The following is a 6,620-nucleotide window of genomic DNA, read 5'->3' on the forward strand; positions in this document are numbered from 1 at the left end:
GAATGTTTTATAGAATAAAAAAACACTAGCGTTTATTACGACGAATTGAAGGTGAAGCATTCCGAAGAATGGTTTCAAGAAGTTTTAGCTAAACTTCCAAATCAATCAATCATTGTTCTGAATCAATCTCCCTACCTCTATGTTAGCTCAAATCGATCGAAATCCAACAACGGGATGACTAAAACAAAGTATAATTAAGTGGCTAAGTAAAATATGGCCTGCAAGGTCAACCGTTTTGTAGTTTATTTTCTTTTGATTCAACGATTCTCGATCAAGGTCCTTTGAATTTTCGATCTAATTGTCAGAGATTATTACAAAATATTTAATATAAATAAAATATACTAATTTTTACATATCAAGACTATGGAAGTTATACCAATTCAAATCATACTTACATAAAATGTTGTCACATGTAAGTCAAAGTTAAATGATTAAAGTTAAATATTATTGATAAAATTCGGTTGAAATTTATTCTTAACATTAAAGCTCTGATATTTATAAACAATTTTATTCCTTTGAATTCACAGTAATCCATAACAATGTTATTTTTTTAATATATTATATTTATGACAAATATTAAGAAAATATTAATGAATCTTTTATTATCGGCAAATAGTTTGACTAATTATTAAAGTGAAATAAATAATAGACTATGCCATGCAAACATAATCATTATACTTTTCCCATATAAAACACAAATGTATATTACAACATGGATTTGGCACTTGACTTTACTGCATCCATCCATACTTATTATTATTATTTAAAGTTTTTCATTTTATCTATACCATATACATTTTATGAAGGGCAGCACTTTCTACCACATTATATTTTGATAAGAATGAATACAACAATCATGTTATATAATATTTCTTATTTCTTGAAGAGATTATTCAATACGAAACAAGTTTTATAAAAAAATTAAACTGATGCTGCCTCCAGACTATCATCTTCAACCGAAGTTTGTTAAGACTGTTTTAACTGCGGTTATACTAGATTTCGCGTTTGAATTCAAATGTACATTAATGTAAGTTGATTAATATTTTAATTTAATTCATACATTTATTTTTTCTTTCTTAATCGGAGCTTGCATTGAGACGAACAGTGAAAAACTTTTTAGATCTTCATCGGATTTATTAGCTTAATTTCCCACAATTTTTTTGTGATTTTACATTTTATTTTGTGAATATAAAGAATATTATGATCGTGTTTCATGACTTTCACGCCAATTGGTAAAGAAAATCTCCATTTAATTGGAGGATTATAATATAATAAAAAATAATGATAAAATTTAACAAAGAACGTAAAACAAGTCACAAAAATAGACAAGATCAAAGTATCAACACTAAAAAAATAAGGTTGAAGTAACTGATTCAAAATTTATTCAGGTTAAAAGAGTTCAATAAATAATTTGAATCTTATAATGTACTAGACGACCCGGTGAACTTCGTATCACCTACATATATTTGTGAAAATGGTGGTCAAAACTGAATACAAAATTTTTATTTACATTTAATGCAACACAATTATACACTTAATCAATTTAAAGCTTTCTGATGTACTATATTTTTTATCTTTTTTTTGCGGTGCGTAAATAATAAAGGCTTAAGCTAATAAAGTTGATTCCGCAAATTTTCAACGACTGGCCTTGCGATTTATTTATGATCGTCAGTGCGATTTGAACGTGAGGTAGCTTGTCGCATATTTGATTGACTTCGACGACCTAAGTCAGGTCGTCTTCTCTTTGGCATTTTAAAACAACAACACACTGAAAAAAAAGTTTTTTTCCACCTAGGAAATTTTTCCCTCCTGTAAAGAAACTGGTATACCTGTGTGGAGAATTGGTAAATGGTAATTGCAAGACACCACCTTGTGGTCGAAAACAGCACTACCTGGGAAAAAATGATCAGGACTGATCAGACCTGTTCATATCTGATCAGGCCTGAAATCCGACCTGATCAGACCTGTTCATGTATGATCAGGCCTGAAATTAGGCCTGATCAGACCTGTCCATGCATGTTCATGTCTGAACCGTTAAATACGCTCAGACCTGATCAGACCTGTCCATGCCTGTTCATGTCTGGTGTTAAATACGCTCAGACCTGATCAAACCTGATCAAGCCTGTTCATGCCTGCTCATGACTGTTCATGCCTGTTCATGTATGAAGCATTAAATACGCTCAGACCTGATCAAGCCTGTCCATGCCTGTTCATGTCTGAACCGTTAAATACGCTCAGACCTGATCAGACCTGATCAAGCCTGTTCATGCCTGCTCTTGTCTGTTAATGTCTGAAGCATTAAATACGCTCAGACCTGATCAGATCTGATCAAGCCTGTTCATGCCTGTTCATGTCTGAAGCATTATATATGCTCAGACCTGTCCATGCCTGTTCATGTCTGAAGCGTTAAATACGCTCAGACCTGATCAGAGCTGTCCATGTCTGATCATGTCTGATCTAGCCTAAAATAGATAAGGATTAAAACTCCATATATCAGCTGACAAGAACTGTTCATGAATGATTTGCCCTCTTAAATGATATTTTAAGTCTGGAAGAAAAATTTTATCGAACTATAGACTGCAGTTTTATTTTTAAAATTAATTTGTTTCGTATGACGTATCAGTTTCTATCCCCTTATAAATTTTAAATGTACAAATTTGATCAAAAATTTCGACTTATATGAGTATGAACTTTTTAATTTTCCATGCCAAAACGATGATTTTTAACGATGAATTTTGACGCAATGACATAAAATTTTTTACTGTGTTCCATTGAATACGCGAAAAATAAGATTATTTAGTAAAAGTTTGAGTTTGATAGCGTGAAAATACCAAAATATATCAGTTGATATCGATAGGCGATAATAAGTCCTTTCAAGGTGTCTGTTATTATCTTAAGCTACGCCTTGATCCATTGCAGTAGTGTCAAAGGCTGCTAAATTGTAGAACACACAAATAATTCTTCATTTCCAATACGTTTTAATTAAAAAAAACTTCAATTTTAAAAGAAAACAATAAAATTATAATTACGGAATAAACCTTGAAAAAAATTTTTTTTTTACTTTACATAGAACCATATGTTAATGGAGCGGAAAAAATACATAGCCGTCCCAAATAAATCACTCTAATATACACAGTAAAAAATTTTGCGTCATTGAGTCAAAAATCTTAGTGTTAAATATTTAACACTTTTATGTGTAAATTTAACATTTATTCTGTTAAATCAACACAAAAAAGTGTTAAATATTTAACATAAAAATTTTTTAACGCAATGACGCGAAATTTTTTACTGTGTATAATTAATTATTAATTATTAATAAATTAAGTATAGAACTCCGTTAACTATAAGGATAAGTCATGTATAAAATTTAAATTACTTAAAGTAGTTTGAAAGGTACGCTAGAGTTAAGATAAGTCATTGGGTCAACAGGTAAAGTATAAGTCTAAAGAGCGCAACGTACATGGTTCAAATCCCCGTCGGCACCAATCTTTTTTTTTTTTTTATGGACCTGATCGAGTCAGACATGAACAGATCTGATCAGACATGAACATGCCTGCCCAGGTCTGATCAGACCCGGTCATTTTTCATATCTGATCAGACCTGAAGACTCATGCCTGTTCATATCTGATCAGATCTGATCATTTTTTCCCGGGTACCTAAACCAGGTCATGTATTCTTATGGCGGTGACGTACTCGCCATCTGGCGTTAAAAAATTTAACTACTCAAACCAGGTTTTGGTAATAGACCTTTTTGCACGGTGCCATTTACCAAAGTTTTTTCCTACACTAAAATAAGTATAGTGATTTTGAAGAAACTCGGTTTCTTCCTCAGCAAAATACCAAAATAAAAATATGGCCGACTTAACCTCATTTGACACAGATGCATATGATATGTTTATGATACGGTGGACTTTTTTTACTATAATTAATAAATTAATAATTATTTATTTATCAATTATAATTAAATTTTAAAAAATTAAATTAAAAAATAAAAATTAAATTTAAGAAAATTATATTAATTATAATAATTAAATTTAGGAATGACACTGAAATTGACAGACATGAAAATTTTTTTTAGAATTTTATCGCAATTAAATTATTATAAAAAAAATTTTATCAAAAGATTCCACATGTGAAAATTAATAAAAATTGCAAGTGAACATTTTTAGAAGCATTTTTTTATTATAATTGATTTGTAATAAAAATTTTTAAAATTGACAGCTGACAGCTAACTTCAGTATCATATTTAAGAAAATTAAATTATTTATAATTCATTTGAAAAAAATTAATTTATTGAAAAATGGAATTTTTAGTTCATTTCAACGGCTTGATTTTTATTTTATTGAATCAAATTTGTACAATGAATAACTCTTAAAAAGATCAATTAAAAAGAACAAATACCTTCAAAGATTTTTTTTAGAGATGGTAAATCCCAATTGAGCAACTTTTTTCGTACCCAAGGATCCATATCCAAATTTTAATATCAATTGTAATACAGCTTGGTAATTTTTCAATAAATAATAAATTAGTACAACTTTCCAATGATGTAAACAAATACGCCAAGACTGTAAAATTGGAGGGAACTCAGAGAATTGGTGGCGCCACTGCTGCGGTTGCTATGGTAACGCAGCATAAAGTTTTAGCTCCAGAAAAAACTTAGGCATTCTTAGGCGAAAAATACCAGTTTTTTTTTATATTAAGAAAACGCATATTGGATATAAAAAAACTTCGATAAAAATACTTTGTATTTTGGGTGGAAAAAAACTTTTTTTTCAGTGCAATAAAAAAGTTCTCGCGCACTGACAAACTGATGATAATTTTTTATTAACCGTCTTGAAATTGATTTATTTTCTTTTTTTGAAAACTAACTGTCCCTTTTTATTTTTCTAAAACAAAACAGACCAAAGAGATCGAACCTCATTTCTTTTAATTTTCAATAATTCCTAATTCCGGAAACAAAAAAATCTCTTATTAGGAGTTTCAGAATTTTATATCAGTTAAAAATATTATAAAAGAAACATTGAGTCACAAGCAAAATATGAATTTGATTATTTCTCTTCTTTAAATTTCAAAATTCTGCGGTTTTTTATTTTACGAAATATAATTTATTTCACGGTCGAAAACTTTCCCTTCGAAACAGATCCAGAACGATTCTAATGAGTGTAGTAGTTTGTAATATATTAAAAAAAACTTGAAAAATTCGGAGAATGGTAAAAATTTGAATATTGCAGAACTTTTAAAACGAATTTTCTAATTTTTTCTTTCCTTCGGAAAAAATCAATACGCGTGATCATACTCAATCAAGTATGGAGCATACATGATCATGTATGAATTGTGTATGATCGTGCATAAATAATGAATGATCGTGTAAGATCACACTCAAACATGTACTTTTCAGCATGCGTGATTGTACACGATCAGGCGTGACTATGCATGATCATACTCAACCATACTTGACCGTGTATAAACGTATACTGTGAGAACTAAGAGGTTGTGCATGAGCCTGTATGAAAGAATATGGCCTTGTATGACCATTCAAGAATTTGGCTTGATCAAGCCTGATTGTCCATAATTTAAGCTTGACCAAGCTCGATCAGGTATGACCATTTGTAATTAAGCTGAATAAGTGAGTATAACCCTACCTGATCATGTATGGCTTTGTGTGATCATTGCCCCCACCGAAAAATTATATATCCTAGAATATATGCTAGGAATATTTTCTAGAATATATGCTAGGAATATATTTTAGAATATATGCTGGGACATACGAAAATTCTCCGAAAAAATATATGCTAAGATATATACTCTAGTATATATCCCAGTATATACCCTGGATATATCCATGGATATATATACTTGCGAAAAAAGTGTTTTTTCGGAATCACTCCGAAATTCCGAGTTCGATAAATTCATACTCAAAGATTCTTTATGAGGGTTCGAAAACTGCGTCGAATGCTGCCAACCGCGTAAAAATCGGTTCATTCATTCAAAAGTTATTGCGGTTTGAAAATTCAAAAAATAGTGTTTTATTAAACTGCTATTAGAATTTTGAGCTCGAAGAGCTCAAAAATGTAATAAGTGAAATCTTGAGCGCTTAAGTATGGAATTAGCGGAAAGTTGCCGGGATGACCTTCAGGGTCAACCGTTTTCCTAATTTTCTTTATTTTTTTCGTCAACAATAACTCACGAACGAATCAACCGATTTTGACCGGGCTGGTGGCGATCGACGTGGTTTTTTTGAGGTTAAAAGCTGATTAGTTTTTGGCATTGATCGGTAAAGCCGTTAAAAATTTATTCCAAAAAAATAGTTTTTCAAATTTTTTATTTTTGAGATTGCTCAAAATCTAGCAAACCGATTCGATTCAAATATTCACGAAATCTAATGGCAATGATACTCTTTGGATCGCCACCTATCTCGATCCGATCGGTCGAGCCGTTCAAAAGTTATAAGAGGTTTACATACATATATATACACACACACACACACACACACACACACACACACACACACACACACACACACACACACACACACACCATCGCGGGAATATAGTCAGGGAAGCTTCCTAGGACTTCAAAACGCCGAGATCTGATGAAAACTCGATTTTCAGAGTAAAAAC

General features: G+C 31.0%; 1 long non-coding RNA gene across 1 annotated transcript; it reads right to left on the reverse strand.

Annotated features, from left to right (window-relative positions):
- Positions 1 to 492: 492 nt before the first annotated feature.
- On the reverse strand, positions 493 to 3,981 carry LOC123261145. Its single transcript, XR_006508620.1, has 2 exons — positions 3,657 to 3,981; positions 493 to 1,892 (listed from the first exon to the last, which is right to left on the reverse strand). It is a non-coding gene; the product is annotated as an uncharacterized LOC123261145 (long non-coding RNA).
- Between the last annotated feature and the right edge of the window lie 2,639 nt (positions 3,982 to 6,620).

This window comes from Cotesia glomerata, linkage group LG3, assembly GCF_020080835.1.
Source record: "Cotesia glomerata isolate CgM1 linkage group LG3, MPM_Cglom_v2.3, whole genome shotgun sequence".
Taxonomy (NCBI): domain Eukaryota; kingdom Metazoa; phylum Arthropoda; class Insecta; order Hymenoptera; family Braconidae; genus Cotesia; species Cotesia glomerata.